This window comes from Panthera leo, chromosome C2 (assembly GCF_018350215.1).
Source record: "Panthera leo isolate Ple1 chromosome C2, P.leo_Ple1_pat1.1, whole genome shotgun sequence".
Lineage (NCBI taxonomy): Eukaryota > Metazoa > Chordata > Mammalia > Carnivora > Felidae > Panthera > Panthera leo.
Genome location: NC_056687.1, coordinates 121,821,027 through 121,844,098, shown reverse-complemented (window position 1 = coordinate 121,844,098; position 23,072 = coordinate 121,821,027). Strand labels below are relative to the sequence as shown.

At 42.8% G+C, this 23,072-nt stretch overlaps 1 protein-coding gene across 9 annotated transcripts in view; it reads left to right on the top strand.

The window, feature by feature from the left end:
• Window positions 1-23,072, top strand: part of ZBTB38 (zinc finger and BTB domain containing 38) — a 143,804-nt gene that overhangs the window by 57,744 nt on the left and 62,988 nt on the right. For 7 of the 9 annotated variants that reach the window (XM_042903783.1, XM_042903781.1, XM_042903780.1 and 4 more), the window contains exons 3-4: window positions 4,341-4,527; window positions 5,698-5,770. The gene's annotated coding sequence lies outside the window, so the exon portion shown is untranslated. Of the gene's footprint in view, window positions 1-3,739; window positions 3,863-4,340; window positions 4,528-5,697; window positions 5,771-21,163; window positions 21,179-23,072 lie in introns of those variants that run through there. The other 2 variants (XM_042903779.1, XM_042903785.1) reach the window with 2 other exon arrangements.

The following is a 23,072-nucleotide window of genomic DNA, read 5'->3' as shown; positions in this document are numbered from 1 at the left end:
TCCCGCTCATGCTCTGGTTCTCTCTCTCAAAAATAAATAAACATTAAAAATTTTTTTTAAATAAAATAAAACTATTACTCTATTAAAAGAAAACTTGGGTATAAATCTTTATGACCTTGGATTGGACAATGGTTTCTCAGATTTGACACCAAAAAGCACAAGTGATATAACAGAAGATTCATAAAGGGAATTCATCAATATTAAAAACCTTTCTCCTTCGAAGAATATCATAAATAAAGTGAAATGACAACCCACAGACAGGGCGATAATATTTATAAAGCATATTTCTGATACGGGATTTGTATCCAGAATGTATAAAGACAAATAATCCAATTTAAAAATGGACAAAGGATTTGAACAAACAGTTCTCCAGAGAAGACATGCAAATGACCAGTAAGCCCATGAAAAGATGCTCAACATCATTAGTCATTAGGGGGATGTAAATCACAAGCACAATGAGATAGCACATCAAAACCACTGGGATGGCTAGAATCAAAAAGATAGACAAGAATTGTGTTGTGAGGATGCGCTGAAATCAAAACTCTCACACATGGCTGGTGGGAATGTAAAATGGCGCACTTTGGAAAACAGTCTGACAGCTCCTCAAGATGTTAAACAGGATGCTCGCTTCGCAGCCCATGTACTAAAATGTCAAACATCAAGTCACCTTACAACCCAGCCCAGCACTTCTACTCCTTGGTATCCACCCAAGAGACATGAAAACATACGTCCACACAAAAGCTTGTACTGGAATATTCATGGCAACATTATTCACAACAGTCAAAAATGGAAACAACTCAAATGTCCATCATCTGATGTATGGATGAACAAAATGTGGCACATCCACACAATGGGATATTATTTGGGCCTAAAAAGGAATGGAGTACAGGGTGCCTGGCTGGCTCGGTTGGTGGAACATGCAGCCCTTGATCTTGGGGTCATGGTTCCCAGCCCCATGCTAGGTCTAGAGCTTACTAAAAAAAAAAGTTAAAATAAATAAACAAACTGAAAAAGGGGAATGAAGTACGGATATATTCTACAACATGGATGAATTGTGAAAATATTATGCTAAGTGAAAGAAGCCAGACACAAAAGGCCACATACTATATGATCCCATTTATATGAAATGTCCGGAAGATGCAAATCTATAGAGACAGAGAGAAGGTTAATGTTTCCCTAGGACAGGGGGGTGAGGGGTGGCGTGAGTGAGAGTGACTACTAATGGGCATGTAGTTTCTTTCTGGGGTGATAAAAAAGCTTCTAAAATTAGATTACAGGTCACACAATTCTGTAAATATACTAAAATCCATTGACTTGTACACTTTAAGTGGGTTAACCTTATGGTATGTAAATTATATCTTAATAAATTGTGTTTTTAAAAAGTGCATGAGATGAAAAAAATTGGAGGCAGCAAGTACAGAAAAGTCTTTGAGGAATTTCTTGAACCTGTAAAGGTTTTATTGATGTATTTTTTGATTACCAGTATATAACTGCATTTGTTGTAACAAAGGATTCTCTAGATGGGGTAGAGGTTAGGGGGTGTCACTGTACTTACTTCTCTGGGTCCCCCAGTAGATGTTTTGCCCAATTCTGATTTTATCCTATTAGGATCAATCCCAGAACACACAGTGCCAGGCTTTGTATCTCACTGAAGCTTACTCATCATTTCCCCTTTTTTTCCTTTTGTCTTCACATTATCCTGGCCCCACAAGGTAGAATGAAAAAATAATAAGCCTCTCTTTGTCTTATTAGAGAAATAAACACCTGTGTTTGTGAAGCAAGCAAGGCCACCAAGCCTTTGGGGAAGCAGAGTGGGGAGATGCCCAAAAGGCATTTTCTACAGAGAACCAAGGGAAAAAAAAAAAAACAAACCCCAAGCCTTCTGCCAAAAATGCCTGGAACTTAAAGTGCTCTCCTCAGCCCAAGGTCAGGCTCTGTGTGGATGTTGACAATGACCCTGATCAGTTGTTGCTGCTCCCTTAATTAAAAGCATGTGGCTTCCTCTCTTCCAAAATTCACCTTTGCTAATTCCACCTGCTTGGGGAGTCAGAACCCACAGCACAAGTGTAATTCCTCAGAGTGGCAACTGGCAGAACTCCCAGGAACAAGGTGGCAACACTACGTCCCCAGCTACCAGAGGCATCGATCTCCTGAGCCAGGGAGAGGGGTCTCATAACCACAGTGGGGAGGAAAGCCATGGAGTCGCATTATTGAGGAGGCCACTGACATCTCCCTCCCTATTCTGCAAGGGGCTGGAAATTCCTGGCATTTGTCTTCCTCTTGGAATGTGACATTTACTCTAGGAGAACCATGGAAAAGTACAAACCACAATCATAAAGCCCAGAAGGAGAAGGTACCTCCAAGGTCATCTTTATCCTGGGCCCAGATACCCCCATAAGCAGATGTTCTCCTCTGGCCAACCCACCTCACCTTGGCTTGAACACAGCCACTGATAGGACTCGCACTCTGTCTCAGAAAGGCAGCTGATTCCTGGTAGAGCAGTGCTAAGGGCAGTCACTGCCCCTGTCAGGTCCAGCTCTGTCCCTGTCACCTCCAGCCCCGCCTTGTACTTGAAACACGCCTTTGTTCTAACTCCTTCTCTAGGCCTTGGAGTCTTTGAGAGCTATCTTGTTTTTCTTCGCTCTAGTCTCCTTGCCTGTCCCAGACAAGCAGTGCCTTTAGCTGCACTGACCCCCCACGTATCCCCATGAGTCCAGGAGGCAACAAAGACAATACTGGGCCTCAGCCCCTCTGAGATACCCAGTGCACGGTTCTCCCACACCCTGCGTCCACCACACGCCGCCAGACATCCCTGACTTTGTCTCCCCATCCTAGCTTCTTACTCCCACTGGGACCTGACAATGAACCTGCCTTCCTGACCACTCTGGCTATCCCAGACCTTGTGTTGACCCATTGAGAGGACATGAGGCCTACTTCCCTAGACAGACCATCCCTAATTCCACTACTTCCTTGTGGAATGGTTTCAAGCCCCATCATTACCCTTTGCTCACCTGAACAGGCTGCCCTTGGTCATTGTTCACACATTCACTTCAGCCACTCAGCATGGTGATTCAGAACACAGGATTTGAGATCAGATGATCCAGGCTCTGCCATTAACTAGTGTGAGACTTTAGAGAAGTCTCTTAATCTCTCTGAGCATCATTTTCCCATCAATAGAATAGGGAAGAATAATAGTACCTAACCTCATAGCTTTGTCATGATGATAACAATAAATGAAATCATCTTTGTAAAGCACTTAGCACAGAGGCTTGAACATTCAGTGCAAGTATTCAGTATATGTTTTCTACTATTTTATTCTAAAATTATCATCTAGGGTCACCTGGGTGGCTCATTCAGTTAAGTATCCGACTCTTGATTTTGGCTCAGGTCACGGTCTCATGGTTCATGAGATCAAGCCCCGAGTCAGGCTCCACGCTGACAGCATGGAGGCTGCTTGGGATTCTCTCCCCTGCTCTCCCTCTGCCCCCTCCCTATCCCCTCCCCGCTCATACATGTGCACGTGCTCTCTCTCTCTCTCTCAAAAATTTTAAAAAGAATTATCATCTAAATGTATCAAAATTCATTCATTCACCATGTATTTACTGAGTCCCATGCCAGCACTGGGATATAAAAACCCTTTTAAAGAATGGTCCTCTCTTAAATCCAGGAGGTGCAGGCTCACACTGGCACTCAGAGACAAGGAGCTGAGGTCCAGGGCCATGGCATAAAGGCACTGACCACCAGATACTGTCTAGGGAATGTGACAAGAGCACCTTCCATCTCTTCATATGTCTTTTAATACCGTCTCGACTCTCTGGTTAACACAGCACCACAAGGAAAAGGGGGAATGCCAGAGGGAGAGGTAAGAAATCCCCAGAGAAACGCCCTCTTCTGCTTCTCTCTTTGACAGAGAGTGGCCATGCCTCTGTCATGCAGGAGGGTGACGTCCCTTGGGGGAGGCCTTCTTGAATCTGCCTGGGACTGTTCCGGAAGTAGGAAGGGCGGCTGGGGGTGGAGAGACAGCAGGAATGTTCTCCTGGCTTGCTGCTCTGTACAGGCGAGTGTGCCGAGAGGAGGGCCTCTGGACATCAAAGGTTCCTTTTGTCCCCTTCCGAGTGGCAGGGCAGCCAGGCCGCTGGCGATGACTCAGGCCTGGCCCTGACGTCACCCACGCCCGGCCACTGGCCTCCCTCTGCAGCCAGGAAACTGGCTGGGGAGTGGCACTCGCAGCTGCAGCAAATCTCAAAATAAGGAGGCAACTGCCTCTCTCCTCCTCCTCTCCATCTCCTCACAACACACCTTTCTTTTCGTCTTCTTTTTCTTTTTTTTTTTTTTTTTAGCCTTATGGAAGGTTTTGCTTGTAGATCAACTTTCAAAATGTAGGAAGTCAGAATGGGTGACATCATCAGAAAAATATGTGGAGCTGATCTCAACAAGAAGTGAAGAACCCAGAGCAAGAAAGCGGTTTTAACTCCTGAGCCCAGGGAGTTGGCAGCGTTTGGGTTTCAGAGGAGCCAGCATCTCCGAGTAAGTGAAGGCCCACCCCTGCCCCTCTCACTCAGCACCCTACACTGTGTGGCGCCATCTTGTTTCCTGACACCTGCGGGTTGGCAGGCCCCAGCCCAGAGGGAGGTGGTGGGACTACATTTGGGAGACCCTCCAAATATAGCACCAAAGCGATTTTATCTGATCTCTCTCTTTTCACAGGACCAGACAAGAATGCATTTCCTCTCAAAAAAAAAAAAAAAAAAAAAAATATATATATATATATATATATATATACATATACATACATACACATAGGCTGAAACCCTGGGGGAAATGGCTCAAGTCGTGCCTTCCCCGGTCAACCTTCTTGTTTTGTCTCCTCTTCCTCCTCCCGGAGCCCTGGTGCTCTGTTTTGGACTGCCAGAATGTTTGTTCAGAGTTCTGAACTCTTTGCTTCCTGGATCTTAAACCGAGTAATCAGACATAAAAAGAAAGCCTGTTCTAGGCAAATACGTCCCCTATGTCGTCCACTTGTAGCTTTGCACTTAACCTGGTAAAAGATGGCAGGTCTCATAAGAAAACATCCACAACCTGCCGCCTTCACAGAGCGTGTTTCTGGTTGCTTCTGATTGTTTTGGTGCGCGCACCTCCATTGTTTCATCACCGTGTTTATAGAGTGCTTATTTTAATTCCTGCTTGGGCTATTGCATCTGGAATGATACTAAACACAAAGACAGATCTAGTGTATCTCTGATATCTGTTTTAATGTCACCTAAAAAACTTAAGTCTTTGCATAGCCTATAATTTTACGAGCTCTGGAAGTTCCTAACCAAGAAAGTTAAGTTCCTGAGAGAGAAGTTTAAATGTGTACATAAGAACTGCAGAGCACATAGGCATAGAAATCATACCCAGTGCTCCTAGCCTCCAGTGTCATCCCCTGAGTCAGCATTTAGTCTTTGAATAGCTTACTTAGCAGAGTAGAATTTTTCTTTATAAATTCTGTTTTATAATGATTAGAGGGGGGTGTATTAAAAAAATAAATCTTATTTTAAAGGCAACGGAGAAGCTTGTCATTCACTGGAAAGCAGTGGCAAATTCCTTTGTAGTCTGACAACACTCTTGGAAAGTAACCCTATATTTGTTTTGTAATTCTAATATATTCATTTTGTACATCTTACGTTTACTTTTTGTTTTAATTTAATGCATCAGGTTGTCGATGTGAGATTCTGCTAAATTACTGTTCTTCTGGCTGTAAGATCTGAATGCTGTGACCACTAATTTGGTGAGTGTCATTTGTCCCTAATGGCTGCTTAAATTTAAATTCACTAATTCTGTTCTCTTGGTTTATAGTAAAATTTAAGGAAAGGGGAGAAGGCATGGGAACTTCCGCACACACACAAAAACAACTACATCAAAAAGGACATGTAAGTGTTAGGATATGCTAATTGCTATAGTAGACTGAAAAATGTATAATGGCTTAAACACAACAGAAGTTTATTTCTTGCTCACGTGACAGTATAGTGGGGCAACTCTCTTTCACACATGCATTCAGAGATACAGATGGAAAGGGTCTCCACCTTCTGCAGCATGTGATTTTCAAGGCCATCAGGACTGTCTCCACTCCCCAGTGAAAGAGAAGAAGAGTGTGAATAAGAGCACAGGGGAGGTTTTCACAGACCATGCCTAGAAGGGATGTACAACACTTCTATTCACATTTGGTTGACTAAAACTCAGTCACATGACCATGGCTAACTGCAAAGGGATCTGGGAAATGTAGTTCCCAGGGAGGCAGCCACTTCCCAGCAATGGTCTAGAGAGTTTCTGGATAAGAGGTTTTCCTCTCTGGCACAGCATAATAAAGAGCTTAGAGATGCTCAAGGATAAGATAGCAGAATGAATTAGTGGGAGAAGCAAAAAATTATCAGGTATTTAGTATTCCCTGACTGACTCTCTTAGGTAAAATCTAGCCATATGGGCAAGGGGCAGTGGGTGAGATTTTTCAAGATGCCTCTGTTCTTTCCAACCCTGAGCCTTTCTATGAGCACTACCATGCTGCCAGTGACCAGTACATGAGGAAGGACATTCTTTCCCTTATTTTCCCCTCCAGGGTCCTCTTGGTCTAGGATCATTCTGGCATTGTTTCCTGCTTCTGGTGTAGTCATGCTAGTTGGAATTGTCCAACAGAATTCTGTTCCCCCAACTTTGAGCCCCAGTAGTCTATTGGAAAGCTCGTGGTTTCTTTAGCTCATGGTTCTGTCTGCTTCTGGGAACTTTGGGAAGCTATCCTGCCTGATCTACTCCAGATCTTGGCAAGTGTTTTAATCTTAGGTGTGTGATCGGGGTAAGGGGTAGGATCCCTGACTGAAATGAGATCTTCAAACCAAGTTATTAGAGAAACATTTAAAAATAGATTTAAAAGGCTCAGGCTGGAGAGATTAGTGCAACCCTAAGGATTTGATACATAATTCTAGTTTTTTCTTTTCAGGGAAAGTTTAAAAACATGTACTGAAATAATGAGTGGTAAGGGTGTAATCCCTGTTTAGGGAACTCTGAGCTAATTTTATGTTTTATGTAGCTGTTTCACCATTGTTGGTCTTAGTGCAGAATTCCCCTGCTGGTAAATATCAGAAACCATATGGTGGGTACCTTATGATGCCCCAAAGGCAGCATAAAGACCTCCAGTAAAAACGGACTTCACATGCTTGCTTCAGCAGCGCATATACTAAAAATGGACTTTGCCTGAGTCTTTGCCTGAAATAGTTCTGTAGTTCTGTTGTCAATATCTGGCTAGATACCCTGGTTTCTGATTGTATTTTGCCCCTGGACTTGACATTTCTGAGGCCCACACCCACACCCTGAAGAGCACACATTGTCCATTGTGTGGGAAGGCAGCTACTGGCCAGTTTGACACAGCCTCTAGGGCTCTCATGGAGACTGGTGCCTGGCCTAGTCTCCTATCACTGCTGCCTCACCTCTACCGCTGCCCAGTGCTCTCACATCAGGAATGGTCTAAGGAGAAGTGGAGTAAAGTAAGTTGAATTGTTGCAAAAATGCTTCAGTCTCTCAGAGTTAATTTGCTGTGCCTTGGGTTTGTCCTGGAAGTATCTACTGAACTGAAAGCTGGCTGGGCTGGTGGAGGAAGCTAAAGATAAGACCAAGTTGAATGGGCCTGCTTAGAAGGGTGCAGCCAAAGGAGTAAGTTGAGAACAAATGCTAGGTTTCAAAAGCTAGAGCCAGGTGGGGATGATCTGTTGCTGGAAACCCCTGTCTAATGGAGTCAGCCAGGAAGGGCAAGGCCAAAGGCCATTCAAGAAGGAAAGATGTCACGGTCCATTTACTTGGGAGACTCAGCTGTCCCAGTTGATAAATTTCAACCACCATGTGGTAGTGACTTCTCAGAGCACTAAGTATGTAGGAAGTGACATATGAGTGTATGTGTGGAGGGGGTGGGCTGGGGTCAATCTCCTGATTACTCCTGTCTACCTGTATTGATAGCATGAAAGGGAGGGGTGTGTAATCGCCATATCAGAATTTCAGTACTGTCAGCGTGACCCCTCCACAGTGTTGTTACAGCACGCTGAGTGACCTCACAAACACACCAACACGGCAGGGGTGACAAGGTATACACTTGGTAAATATTTTGATCTTCAACATTTTCAAAAAAGTGTCAAAGTAGACATCATGGGAAAAATTAGACTTTTCTTTAATTTTATATTTTCTTATTTAAAAAACTGTTTATTCCACGTGAGGGGTATAATTAAAATTTGGGGCACCATAGTCTTTTCAGAGCTTAGGTCACCTAAAGAGCTTAGCCTGGACCAATTAATCTGTGATAAGCAGGCATGGACGTGCACAGCAGGCTGACATAGATAGTGCCTAGACCAGTTGATTATTTTTATTATTTTTATTTTTTAACTCTATTTTTGTTTTATTTTTTTAATTTTTAATGCTTATATATTTTTGAGAGAGAGAGACAGAGTGTGAGTGGGGGAGGGGCAGGGAGAGAGGGAGACACAGAAATGAAGCAGGCTCCAGGCTCTGAGCTGTCGGCACAGAGCCTGACGCGGGGTTTGAACTCAGGAACCAAACCGTGAGATCATGACCTGAGTTGAAGTGGGATGCTTAACTGACTGAGCCACCCAGGTGCCCCTATTTATTTATTTTTAAATGTTTATTTTTAGCAGAGAGAGAGCATGTGCCTGCGTGAGAGGGGGAAGGGGCAGGGGGTTGGGGGTGGGGGGAACAGAGCATCCGAAGTGGGCTTTGTGCCGATAGTAGAGAGGCTGATGTGGTGGGGCTCGATCCGTGAGATCATGACCCGAGTGGAAGTCAGACAACCAAATGAGCCACCCAGGTGCCCCTCAGTTGGTTATTTTTAATGCCAGAGGTTTTATAGTTTTCATAGCACAGAAATACAAGCCCTCTTCTTACACTGGGTCGGCATTTATGAATGTTCTTTTACTCCACTTAGAGGATTTTGCAATAAGGCCACGTCATATTCACCAAAGCTAAGAATTCATGGTAATAGGGCTTTGTAATTGCTCATGCTGAAATCCCCCGATTTCTTGTCAAGAACGAAGTTGGAAAACACCACACTTGAAGACTTCACGGTTTTGTTTTTAACTCAAGAAGCCTCTGCTTTTCATCAGAACTTGAAAGCTTCCTCCCGCCTCCAAAATGGTATTTTTAAAGGATGTAAAACTGAGATTCTGTCAGAATAAATAAAGTAAAATATGTGAAATGGTTTGGGGGGGAAAATGGTTTGGGCAACTTAGAACAATGTATAGCAAGTCAAGATACTGATGAAAATAATTATAATAATGGTTAGCATTGGTGTTTTGACTTTTACTGTTGGTATTAATATTGTAAGTATCATCATTTAACATTTTTTGGTCTTTCTCAATTGACTTTCATCTGAGATCCTTAGCACCACTCACTAGCTAGCCACAGCATGTGGGATAAAATTTTCAAGGTCATTCGGAAAGGTTTGACTATAGGCCAGAAGCCTAACCAAGAGGCTTGTAATGTTACTCAGAGAGAGGTTTGACCCGGGTTGGGGGGGGGGGGGGGCGGGTACTGAAATCTGTGACACAGGATGGATTTGAGCTATCTCTCTGCCAAAAAAAAAAAACCAAAAAACCAAAAACAAAAATGGTGTTTCCTGGCATTTTAGGGGGCTCCCAGTGCATTGACCACAGGAGGCTTTGAAACCACTCCACAGAAGCACTGACGTCGGGTGGTGTCTCCCAAATGAGAAGGAGTCCATCGCCTGTCCCAAAGCCCCTAAGCTTGAATGCAGTCTGTCTGTTTGGTGTTAATGGGGCGGGGGATTATACAGAGTCAACAAGCATGAGTTCAACCCAAGAGCAGTAAAGAAGGTATCATTTAAACTGTGAACTCCCCTCCATGTCCCAGATCCTGTCATCTGTTATCTTGGAATGTAGTGGGGAAAGCAGTATCTAGTGAAAGGATTTTCTCATTGATCCAAATTCCTTGGCATCAACTATTCCAAGGTACTTCACAAAAGAGAATGTAGCTTGAAATCTACCCCAAGCACCAGCCAGAGTCTGAGTCCTTCTACTGCAGCCAGGCCATGGTTGGGCTGGACTCCTAAGAGGAGTCTCTTCCCTCCGTTTTCACCCTACATGAGGTGAATTCCTTTTTGTTTCTTTTAAAATACTTATCATTGTTTTTCAGATAAAAAGAGTCATAACTAGTTACTATACAAAAAATAGAAAATACAGAAAAATATCAAGGAGAAAACAACAGCTTCCAGTAATACAACAAACAAGCAACAATTCTGTATTACCATTTTGATGTATTTGTTTCCAGTTTTTCACATATAGAAATTATTTGACACGGTATTTTATGTTTTTTCTTACCTCACTTCCATTATGTTGTAAGTATTTCTCCAAGTCACTAAATGGCCTGTGAAAATTTGATTTTTTTTTTTTTGTGTTATGTTATGTTATGTTATGTTATGTTATTTATTTATTTATTTATTTTTGAGAGAGAGAGAGCGGGAGCACAAGAGAGGGAGAGGCAGACAGAGGGAGACAGAGGATCTGAGGCAGTGTTTCTTGACAGGCTCTTTGCTGACAAGCTGTCAGCAGCTAGCCCAAAGTGGGGCTTGAACTCACAAACCGTGAGATTGTGACCTGAGCCAAAGTTGGACGCTCAACCAACTGAGCCACCCACATACCCCTGAAATTTTGATTTTTAACGTCTGTGTTTCCCTTGCATTGATATGTCTTAATTTATCCTTTTTGGGGTTTTTTGATGGGCATTTTTTTTTTTTAATGCTTATTTTTGAGAGAGACAGAGCCTGAATGGGGGAGGGGCAGAGAGAGAGGGAGACACAGAATCTGAAGCAGGCTCCAGGCTCTGAGTTGTCAGCACAGAGCCAGATGCGGGACTCAAGCCCACAAACTGAACCGGGAGATCATGACCTGAGCCGAAGTCCGACGCTTAACCGACTGAGTCACCCAGTCACCCCTTTGATGGGCATTTTGATTGGCTGTAATGCTCTGCTATTATCAATCTGTAAACATTCTTGTGGATGAATTTTTGTGGACATCTTAGGGAAAATTCCTAGAATTGAATCAGTAGGTCAAATGACCTGTTTCTAAATTTCCTAATGCACATCAGTAAATTAGCCTCCAGAAAGTCACCAGTGTCTATTTCAAAACCTAAGTCCCCTTCAGTTTCTCATGTTAAAATGCATGCTCCTAGGCCCGAGTGGCATCAGAAGCTCTAAGGACGGGGCCTAGGAATATGCTTTTCAATACACCCTCCTAATCCTTATACACGTTAAAGCCTCTTGATATGCTGCATTCAATTCAATAAACATTCATTTCAGCAAACACTTATTAGAAAACAGAGAGCCTTGAGATAGTATATCTAAACCAGAATTTAACTTAAAGGCTCCTTTTTTGGCCTCTGAAGTTTAGATTTTTTCTTAATTGTGGTATGGTATAGTTGAAAGACTTTCAGCTAGAGAATCGGGAAACCTTACTGTAAGTATGAGATAACTGAGACCCAGAATGATTTACTTCCAGGGGGTTAGCCAGAGATTCAGTGGCAGCAGTAAAACAAGGACTTGGGTAGAAGCAGGGCCTAGATCTCCCCAACCTCAGGGTAGCAGAGACAAGGCCCCAGTGAGAAGATAGACAGCTCATGTGAGAGACTCTGCCTCAACCAGGAAACTTTGATCTGCCTTCTTATAGGCAGGGCCATATCTCAGGACCTGTATGGGCAGCCCAGACCCTGTGAGGGGCCCAAGGGCCCACCTTGGTCACCTAATGAGACCAGGCCACTGTGTGCCCTAAGCCCTGAAGTGGTAACATCGAACCTGGACGGAAGAGGACAGGGGCAGCCACTCAGAGCCACGCACAAGAGCAGAAGAGGAGGCCGGGTCCAGAGTCAGAATGCAAAAGAGCAGAGACTCATATTGTAGTCAGATCTTAACTGCAAAAGAAGACAAAGCCAGAGCTAGAGGGGAGCTGTGTGACTCATTCTCAAGGATGGAGTCCCATCACATAACTTCACTGTCTGGGGAGGTACCTGTCCATAGCTGTGCCTGCCGTTTTAAATCTGAGAGGTGCTGTGCACCAGGCTGCCTTCTGACAGCAGGTGAGTAGTAGCACCTGGCCGAAGGAGGGGCAGTGGGTCAGAGAAGAGGCTCCTGAAATTGGGAAATCTGGGAAATTCTCTGTTAGAGCAGAAAACATAGTAAACAAACAACAACCAAATTAAAAAAATTTTTTTACCACCTTCTAAGGAGGTGTGAGCATCCATCCTGCTGCATAACCCTGCTCAAGCCCATCAGACCATGCCTATTGGTCACCTGATGGCATATGGCCGACCTTTCTCATTCTACCACCCCAGCTTCTGGGGAGTCACCATCATATCATTTGCTTTCATGCTCAGCCTCCACAAACAGCTGAGTTCCAGATGGTCCCTAGTTCATGTTTAGGTTCTATAAATCACTATTTAGATTCCTCCACAGCCAAGTCCACATCTTCCGCCTGTGACTGCACCAGGTGAAGTGCAAGAGCCAGAACGCAGAGGCACCAGGGAGTTTGCCTCTGATCACTAAGCTTTACTGCTTCTGTGAAGGGTCTTCATGGTCTCTTGGCTGTTCCCACATAGCATCACTGCTCTTCTCATTCTTGGCCTTCTGGTCCAAACTTGTAGATGATGGGTATGGATTCCAGGAAGTTCTACAACCTCCCTTCACTCAGGGGTACAACAGATGGAAGGTGACTTCCCAGACATGGCTGGAGCAGTTGTCATCACTATAATGTTGGCTCTATGCAAAGCCCATCTCCCTGGCATCCTTTACAACTTCTTTGGCTGAAGCACCTTCTGATGCTTAGATAGAGTTCTTTTTTTTTTTTTTTTTAACATTTTTATTTATTTTTGAGACAGAGAGAGACAGAGCATGAACAGGGGAGGGGCAGAGAGAGAGGGAGACACAGAATTGGAAGCAGGCTCCAGGCTCTGAGCCATCAGCCCAGAGCCCGACGCGGGGCTTGAACTCACGGACTGCGAGATCGTGACCTGAGCTGAAGTCGGACGCTTAACCGACTGAGCCACCCAGGAGGCCCAAATAGAGTTCTAATTACTGGCAAGACCTGGATCCCTTGGCCAAGAAGGTCCATGTGGTGGTGACAGCAGTACCTCTAGATCTAACCCCCAGGAGATAGATGTTGGAGTTCTGTGACATCCAGACAAGGTGCCCACATGCTGCTGGCAAATCTGAGATTATCAACAGAGTAGGAAGTCCAAGGGCAGAAAGTGTTCAGTGGGGTCTGTGATCTGACGAGTGCTGCTGGTGATCCCATTCTTCCCTGTCTGTGCTGACTCCATGTCTACTCCCCACACACCTTGCTAATGAGTAGCTGACTTTAAGAATAAAAAGCATTCTCGCAGTCTCTGGCCAAAGCTGCTGGACGACCCTGGTCCAAGCAAATTCTGTCTCTGCTCCACGGCTGCCATATCGTGGCTTTTGTATCACCTCTTGGGAGAGTGTCATTGGTATCAAGTCTACCTGTTGGGCCAAGATGTACTGCCTCAAAGAAGCCCAGCATCCCCAGACTGTGATGTCCTACTATTGTAGTCAGGAGCAACTGGTCAAACCTAAAGACTCACCACATATCAAGAGCCCCATTTTCCATCACTGAAATGCCAGACAGCTCAAACTGCTATGTAGACAAGTATTATGAAATCTGGAACAGTGAGAGATATCAGAATGCAACACACCCAAGCTCTGAAGACACCCCCCAATTGACTGCCATCTTGACTGGACCAGCAGAAAGAATCCCTACATGTCTATCAGAATGCCTAAAATAACAAATTCTGATGTTCCCAAAAATTGACAAGGAGGTGAAGAAATTGGATGGCTTTTGCACCTCTGGTCGGACCATAAATGGTATAGCCACTCCGGAAAACAGTTTCCAATAAAGTTAAACATACATATATCATACAGTCCCACTCCTGAGTGTTTATACAAGAGAAATGAAAACTTATGCTAGCACAAAAGACTGTATATCAATATTCATGGCAGTTTTATTTCTAATAGCTTAAAACAGGAAACCAGCCAGACGTCCTTCAAGGGGAAAATGGATAACAAAACCGTGGTACATCCATACCATGGAAAACTATTCAGCAATGGAAAGGCACACACTCTTTACATACAACTTAAATGGATCTAAGGGCATTATGCTGGGTTAAAGAATGCCAATCTCAAAGGGTTATATACTATATGACTCCATTTATAACAAACTCAAAGAGACAAAATTGTAGTGATTGAGAATAGATCAGTGCCAGAGGTTGGAAGAAAGCATAAATGACTTAATGACCTAAGAAAGTGTGATTCTAAGAAGGTTAGCACGGGTTGTTTTTTTTGGGGGGAGGTTTTTTTTGTGGTGATGGAATAGTTCTGTATCTTGGTTGTGATGATGGCTATTCCAATCAATAACATGTGATAAAATTTCATAGAAACACACACGCACACATACACACACACACACACACACACACACACCCATACAAAAACTGGTGAAATCCAAATAAGGTCCTTGCCTGAGTCAATAGTATTATACCAATGTCAGCTTCTTGGTTTAGACAGTGTGCTAGGCTAGTGGATGATATTATCATTGGGGGAAGCCAGATGAAGTTATTTAGTTACTCTACTATTTTTTCCATGTTTTGTGATTCTTAATCTATTTCCAAAAATGTTGTTAAAAGCAATTTCTAAAAACTCTTTTGAAGCTAAAAAAAAAGGGGGGAGGGTGTTCCCCACCCCAGAAAAGGGGGATTCAGCCACTGGCCTCTCTTTTACGAACAACTCCTATTGTTTATTTTGCCACTTTCTGATTTACGGGTAGCCTTCTAAGGCCTCGCCCTCTGCTTTTCAGAGACAGCCCATCTCAGATGGAATAAAGCTCAAGTATTCCAGCACGGAGAGTGTGAATATGCCCCCTTTCCCCTCCCTGAGACTTGTAACTTCAAAGCGAGGTAAAGACTCAGAGATCTAAGAAATGGTCTCACGATGAAAATCTAGGACAAATCATCCTTCTTGCCCCTGCACGGTGATTTCTTTTCTGGAATGGCTCTTTGTCTTCTCTGCTCTTCATACAGATTATTCTCTTCACCTTCACCAAATGGGCCCTCCTCTAATGGAAGGAGATTAACCCTTCTTTGCCCCCTTTCAATCTCATTCAGCTGAGGGCTTTCTTATAGCTACACTGCTCTCTCTGAGCCTTGTGCCACAGCTGAATGCTGCAGCGTGAGATGGCCGTCTTCCCTTTGAAGATGTATGCCTCTGTCAAACACCTTTTTGCCAGATTTGGCCCTGGAAAGGCAGTTTTGAAATTAAACTTCTCATGAGCTGCTTGGGTTTACAGAATGGAATTGCACAAGGCCATGGGCATTTAGGTCAAGGGGTACTTGCTGAGCTCACTACCTTCAGGTCCCCATCTTAATGAAATGCTAGCATTATTTACTCCCTTGCTTTGCTGAGGGGTCCCCAACATCACCTAAGATTGAAGCTGAGCATATGGGACGGATTATGTGGCATCCTGTCCAGATATGACAATACACTCAGGCATAAGCCACTGTCCCTTAGGATGAGCCTCAGCCCCCAACTTCCTGCCGTGTGTTATTATGGAGATTCATCTCCAGGGACCATGGTGAGAGGGACATAGGTGCACCTTTCTTGGGCCTGGCTTTGGCCCATAGTTCAGGGCAGTGTGCTAGAAAGGTGTCAGTTTGAATTGTTGATTTTCAGTAGGCGTTGGTGAATCTCCTAGCTCTGCACCTTTTGGTTTCAAAACCATACTGAACAACGGAAAATGAAACCTGCAACTTATTTTTAGCTGCTCATGCTAACTCATGAGATTTCTTTTTTGCAAACCAAATAGGATAAAGCCTACTTCAGCTGGCTAAACTTAATCTGATCGACTTAAATGGCAATCAAACCTACTTCTCTGATACTTCTGAAGTGACCCTTGGTCTCAGGTGATATTTTGGCCATTTACTATTTTGCTTAAAATTATATTTAGTTGAGCTTTAAAAAAAATTAAACAAGTATACTATAACATTTTCTTGTGAGAGGAATTGAGAAATAAGTTATAGCTGTCTTACCAGAATCTCTTCATTAACTTGCTTTTCTATAACCATTTAATAAGTACCTATTTATTTATTTCTTAATTTTTTTAATGTTTGCTTACTTTTTGAGAGAGAGACATAGTGCAAGCAGGGTAAGGCAGAGAGAGAGGAAGACACAGAATCCGCAGCAGGCTCCAGGCTCTGAGCTGTCTGCACAGAGCCCAATACGGGGCCCAAACCCCTGAACCATGAGATAAGCCAAAGTTGGACGCTCAACCGACTGAGCCACCCAGGCGCCCCAATAAGTACCTATTTAAATGAAAGCCTGGAACTTTAATTGAGCCAGTATGTTGCATTACAAAGGGCAGAGTACTAGAAATTAAGGAATAGGGCTTTTATCCTGTTTGCCGAGGTCTTCAGATATAATACTCTCTTTGAACGTGATTTTTTTTCCACCTCAAAGAGAGGGTTGAGATGGCATCTTGCAGACTGCCTTGCCCATCCTATAGTTCTACGAAACATGTTCTGACGCTGAGGGCCCAGGAAAGGTTGAGGCACAATTTGGAGGCAATGGTATTGCTGTCAGACCATTCTTATTTCTGTCTCCCTTTTTCTGTTCTGGGAGGGACAGATTTAAACAAAGCCTGTGGTCTGCTTGCCAGACAATTTGTGACTCCCTTTGGGAAACAAGTAATTAAGTACTTGAAAGACTTCCATAGATATTTTCAGCCCCTAGGTCCATTCCTTAATTCATGGAGCAAGTTCCCCTATTTTGGGAAATGGCTTCATGAGACAAAGCTAAAGATTCCACTGGTAGTGATGGGAGCAGAGAGGGAACTCCCAAGTTGGTGTTGGTCAGTGAAGAGCATACCCATATGAGCCCCCTTCGCTGCATCAGACAACGCTCTGGGTGCCGCGGGAGATACACAGATCTTGCAGGAAGCAAGCCAGAGACGTGATTAAAGGTAGATAATTCAATCAACAAAAACTTATTCTGCCTTTATCTTCAGTCCGAAGGAAGTGACGATTCACTGAGGTTTGTTAAAGCTGCTCTGGTGAGATGAGGTGCATGGTTATGGCCTTTCTGAGCCATGTCTTTATCTGAAAGAAGAGAAGACAAATGGCTTTGTTCCCAGGTTGAGTCTTGGAGTATTTGCTGCCCAGGATGAAGGGAAGATATTAGGAGAGGATTATGTTCTCACAAAGGGTGGCTTTTACCAATCTGTGAGAATTCTTCCTCCTCCACCCTAGTTTACATCCCCACCCTCCCTCTTCACCCTACTTGCCAGTCTCTCAAGAAAGAAGAAACTCAGCCATCTTACTGAATATGTGTCTTGCCAATTCAGGATCTAGTAAAACCTTGTTGTTCTTTCCTTTAGTGCCATGTTGCAAATGCCCTGAGAAAAGCAGGAACTATTCTGCTGCTAACGTTGAGGTAGTGATATCAAAACAGTGGTGAGGAGTATGGAGGATAGTCCCACAGGAGAGCTGGATGGAAGTGGGGCAGAATGTTGTCGGTCAGAGTCTCCCTCCCAACCCTAAGTCACTCACCAGTTTTTCTCTGTTGAAAACCGCATGGTTCACATTTCCCGTCTCCCCTAGGTCTTTCCTAGAAGATAACCTCAGTTTGGTCCCCATGGTTTGCTGCCTCATCTTTGCCATCAAGTATGTACTCCGTTCCCACATCTTACACAGATCCTAATGGATAGAAGTAAGAAAACTCATGTCTAAGAATTGGAGGCTTCCCAGAGTTCAGATTCCTCAGTCCTGTCCGTCTACTCAACCATTCATTCTACTGCCTCATGAGCACCAAGCAACATAATCCTCCTCTCATATTCCCAGGCAGAGTGGAGCTGATTAGAAAGCCCCCTTTGAGAGCCATCTGGTTGGCATATAAAATTACTGCCAACGAGCAAGATAGTCAGCTGGCCACATAACCAGGAGGCAGGAGACTTGGAGTCTAGCTCTTGGCCTAGACCGACCTGGAAAGCAAGCTGGGCTAGATTTTTTAGAATTACAAACTTCAGAGCCGGAAGGGATCTTAGAGCAAAATGTACAGATGCTAACAGAGAGAGTTAATCACTAAAATCATGCATTTGAAACACTAACCATGGTTAAGGAAAATCTCTTACTCAAAAGTTAGACTTTTGAAAAATCTGTCTTCAATATATGTTGAGGAAGGAACTCATAATACCAATTTAGTTTATTTGTTCAGGACAAAAATACTATTCGTAAGTGGGAACCTGGTCAGTCTTGATTGCTACACTGATTTTTCTTTAACTGAAAATTTAGATTAGAACACTCTAACAACCTGATAACAAATTTACTCACACATGCTGAATCTATTAGGTACAAAAGGAAACAAGATATACTTTTTAATATAACAAATGGGCTAACTTATTAAATGTGTGACCTTGGGCAAGTGACTAGATTCCTCTCAGCCTCAGTTTCCTCATCTGTAACATGAAAAGACACCTGGTGAAGGCTTTTGCTCAGGTGGAAATGTGAGCTTTCCCACTTACTTTGTCTCATAAAACATTTCCAAATTACGACACATCTCTGACCAAAATTGTTAATCTGCTCTCTACTCTTAACTTTTCAACCTGGTCTAATGAATTCCTCCTTTTATTTTCTTTTCCACCTGCTGGTCCAGCCTGTCTCCAGTTGATGGCCCTAGGTACCCACAGTTCCCAGGGCCTGGGAAATTAAGGCTGGTTCATATAAAGGGAATTAGTCCTGGCTTCAGAGAGTGGGGATTCCATCTACCAGGATTCTGACAGGAAGAAGTTTCCTACATCAGGACAGAATGTGGATGGAGGAGGTTTTATCCTCTGAAGATAGGTGGAAAGACCTAAACTCTGGAATTGGTCAGACTTAGATTTGAATCCTAACTCTGCTATTTCCCATGTGACTAGAAATCCCAATTAGGTCCTCAGCCAAAGTTGATAATAATTAATACTCACCTTGAAGCCTTTTGGGTTAGAATTAAATAATATAGTATAGCCAAATATTGAGTATGTAGTAGGTTCTCAATAAATGGTAGCTATTATAGACTTAGCTCTGATTAAGATAGGAAACAGAAGTTCCTGCCCAGCTCCATAGGCAAGACATAGATGTTTAAAATAGCACCAGACTTTCAAAAAATTTTAAGTAAAAATATCATCCAAAGCCACTTTTAGTCCTTGATAAATTAAGTCACCATGTTGTTTCCAGGACTAAATACATTATAGACTGATGTAATAACCTCATAAAACTTTTTAAACTTTTTAATGCTAAGAATTTAAACAAAAATGTTGAATTTGCTGAACATTTCGTTTGCAAAAATTTAGATTTAGGATGGCCTAACCTGGTAACAAATTTACCCAGAACTTTGAATGTCCATATTAGGTGTAAATGGAAACCAGCTGTAATTTTTAACGCAGTGAATGTAGTAACATAGTGCAAACCAATCCAAATGTTTATAAACCAAGGTTTTCTCTGGGACTCAGTGCCCTGACTTTCTTTTTTTTTTTTTTTTAAATATACAGAGTCAAGCTTTGTTCATACTTGAATTATGCACTTTGCATAAGCCATGCAATTTAACTTTAACCCGCAGGACTGAAAATAAAATGAGCTAAGACTGCAGAGCAACAAAACTGTGGGCAAGGAAGAAGGTTAATCAGAGTGAAAGGCACACCCCTCACTGCTGTCTCTGTCCATCTCTGTCCTGTTCCTGCCAGGCTGTTTAGGGCTCCTTATACTTGACTCCTCAGAATGGCAGAAACAGGTTAAAATTTTTATCACGGAAAAGGGATTTGTCATTTATTTATTTATTTATTAATGTTTATTTTATTTTTGAGAGAGAGAGAGAGAGAGACAGAGCATGAGCGGGGGAGGGGCAGAGAGAGAGAGGGAGACCTAGAATCTGAAGCAGGCTCCAGGCTCCGAGCTCCGAGCTGTCAGCACAGAGCCCGACACGGGGCTTGAACCCATGAACTGTGAGATCATGGCCTGAGCCAAAGTCAGACGCTTAACTGACTGAGCCACCCAGGCGCCCCAAAGGGATTTGTCTTTTAAATTAATATTTGTGTATGTGCCCCGAGGATGTTGATGAGGAGCATGCTATTTCTAAAAATCATAAGTGAACACATACCCTTGCCACTTGTAATCATGACAAAGCCTAAGTAATTCAGGCATGAGCGTGGTTTTGGTTTTTTTGTTGTTTTTTTTTTAAGTACAAAACAGGATTTACTAGTCAAGAATGTCTGCCTAAACAAGCTCATCAATCTGAATGCTTTTAACTACAATTCAGATTTGTTTAACCCAAGCAGGTTTGGTAAACGGGCCAAGTTTGCTCATTGCGCATATTTAGAATATCACAGAATAAACCAATATGTGGCTTTTAGGCTCATTTTGACAGAGGGTGGACAGGGAACCCACTGGGAGGTTTGGAAACCACTTGCCCTGGCATCAGGTTTACGAGTATCAGTAGGGGACCTGACCACATTCACCACCCTGCCCCTGTGAGGACATAACACTATTCGCTCATCTCATGGGAGCATGATGCGGATTACTGTCCTTGTCACTGTCATTTATTATCGCAGGCAGAGGAGGCAGCGACTTAGTTCTATGTGGTCACAGTTGATTCCATGTGGTGTATATCTAGCCTACCTGATAATAATTTGTGAGTATTTTAACATGATTGTCTAGCTTTCTGATGTTATTACTAGGGAAGAGCTGAACAGACGCTAACAGCACCAAATGTCTAGGTGTTCACTTCTACCTCTTCTGACCCCACCGTGAGGACCCTGCTTTCTAGATGACCGTGTATTAAATTGGTACCTTGTAACTCAGCCTGAGAGTCTAATTCTTGACCCCCATGGTAAAGGAGGAATTAGCCTAAGGACACTCCATTCTAATTTTCTGTCGCTGTCAATGCTAACCAGAGCTCATAGAGCAATGTTGTGGGGGTGGGGAAGATGGCTCCACCGCTGGTGTTAGACCAGGAGCTACTGTTTCTGTCAGAGCCACGTTTATTTCTGGAGTAGTTGTGGGGGAGAGATGTGCTCCAAAGAGAAGAGGATTCGGTGTGGTTCAGGTATGAGCGACCATCTGGACGTCCCAGCTCGGAGACTTTAAAGTGTATGGGATAGAGATGGGCTGGGTGCTTTCCACACATGGAGCTGAAAATCACTTGGGTTCTGGGAAACGAGATAGAATGAAAGCTAGAAACAAAAGATCCAGTTGTGAAACCTAGCACCTAAGTTAAGATGCTTGAATACAATTTCTCCTTTAAAAAAAATTCTGGGGAACTTGAATATTTTGCTAACCTGACTATTTTTAGCCAGTCCTTATAGAAGATCGAGGCACTAGGAAACTAGCAACCCCAGAAAATATGAATTCATTTTTGCACGTGTTAAAATTAATTAGCATTAGTATATTCAGTGACACAACAAGACAATTAAAGAATTTTGGAGAGATAAGAAGAAAAACGTAAATATATATTCAAAATAAGGCTCATAGCATTTTATAAAAATGTTGGCTTATGTCCAGGATCTAAGGGTGGGGGTGGGTATGGTTTCTTTGTAGCCGAAGAAAGTGGAAAAGAATCTGTTCTGTTTTCTTAAAAATAAAAGACTTCTTGTTTTATACAGCATGGTAAAAGAAATGCTTTTCTGTTTTTTACCTGCCGGCAGTTTCTGGAGGAAATTTTTCTAGCAAGCTATGCTGTTTTCCTCTCTTTGGGGACATGGTGACACTGGTTTTGTAGCTAAACAGTATTTGCTTATTAGGCATTTCTTCAAAATCCTGAATAAGCAGCTCTTTCCACATTTTTTGTTCCACATGTTAAACGTTTCACTGCAATTTGAGCTTCAATTGTGTGTGTGTGTGTGTGTGTGTGTGTGTGGGTGTTGATAGAAAGGATTGAAAGGGGATGCATAAGAATTCTTAAAGGTTTTTTGTTTAAAAAATTAATTCCTACAATTATGTATTGGAGTCTCTACAGAAGGCAATTCCAATTTATTACACACAGCCAAACTAGATCCCATCAATCTTGAACAGCGGGGGTAGGGAGGTGGTATTGAAGAAGACATGAAATTTGGTGTTTGAGTAGATGAGATTTAATTTTCGGAAAACATTTCACTCATAAAACGGATGGCACCCCAGTGTCAGCCCTGACCTCCATGATGTCAATGTCATCATGCAAGCATAGCTAAGATAAGCCTCAAAGTAAAACAAAGAAACATCACATCTCAGCACAACACCATTTCTTCTCTGACAGCATGTACAATATATACACATATAGCCTTTGGATATCCCTGCCAATGCCTCGTTACTTTACAGTTTAGCTTCTGGAGAGGGAGGGAGGACAAAAATCATTTTGCGTGTTCTATGTTCTGAGCAAATGCGGTAAGTACGCTGGTGCAGGTCTTAACATTATTTAGGTCAGTATCCTAAGGATGGCTTTTATCGTTCATGATGATCAGCTATACCGTACATCCAAAGGAATTCAGCATCAATTTATTTTTCTGTGCTGATTTTATTTGCTTCTAAGTTTAAGCAAATTCATTCACATTTTAATACAATTCCAACAGAGGAGGTATCTGCCGCTCTGTACTGCAGATACATTCAGCAGGATACATTTACACGGCTTGTGGTTAGAGGTTATAGCACCGATACAGACAGCCCGATCATGCATTCTTCTGTAAGCCTGCCGGCACCGTTTAGGATTTGAAAAATAATCTAGAAATGCTATACCCTGTATAATATTATTTTTTACTTCACAATAGCTTAATAGTTTTGGATTTTTGTTGTTGTTGTTGTTAGCAATTCTATGAAATTAATAGTCTATCAAATGCACCCCAAACCAGATACATACTGTATTGAAAGCTTTCTTCAAGAAGAAGATATGACAGTATTCATTCCGGCTTATTTTCTTCATTAGCAAAAGGATTGTTTGATTCTCAGAAGCAAAAGGACACATGCATTGT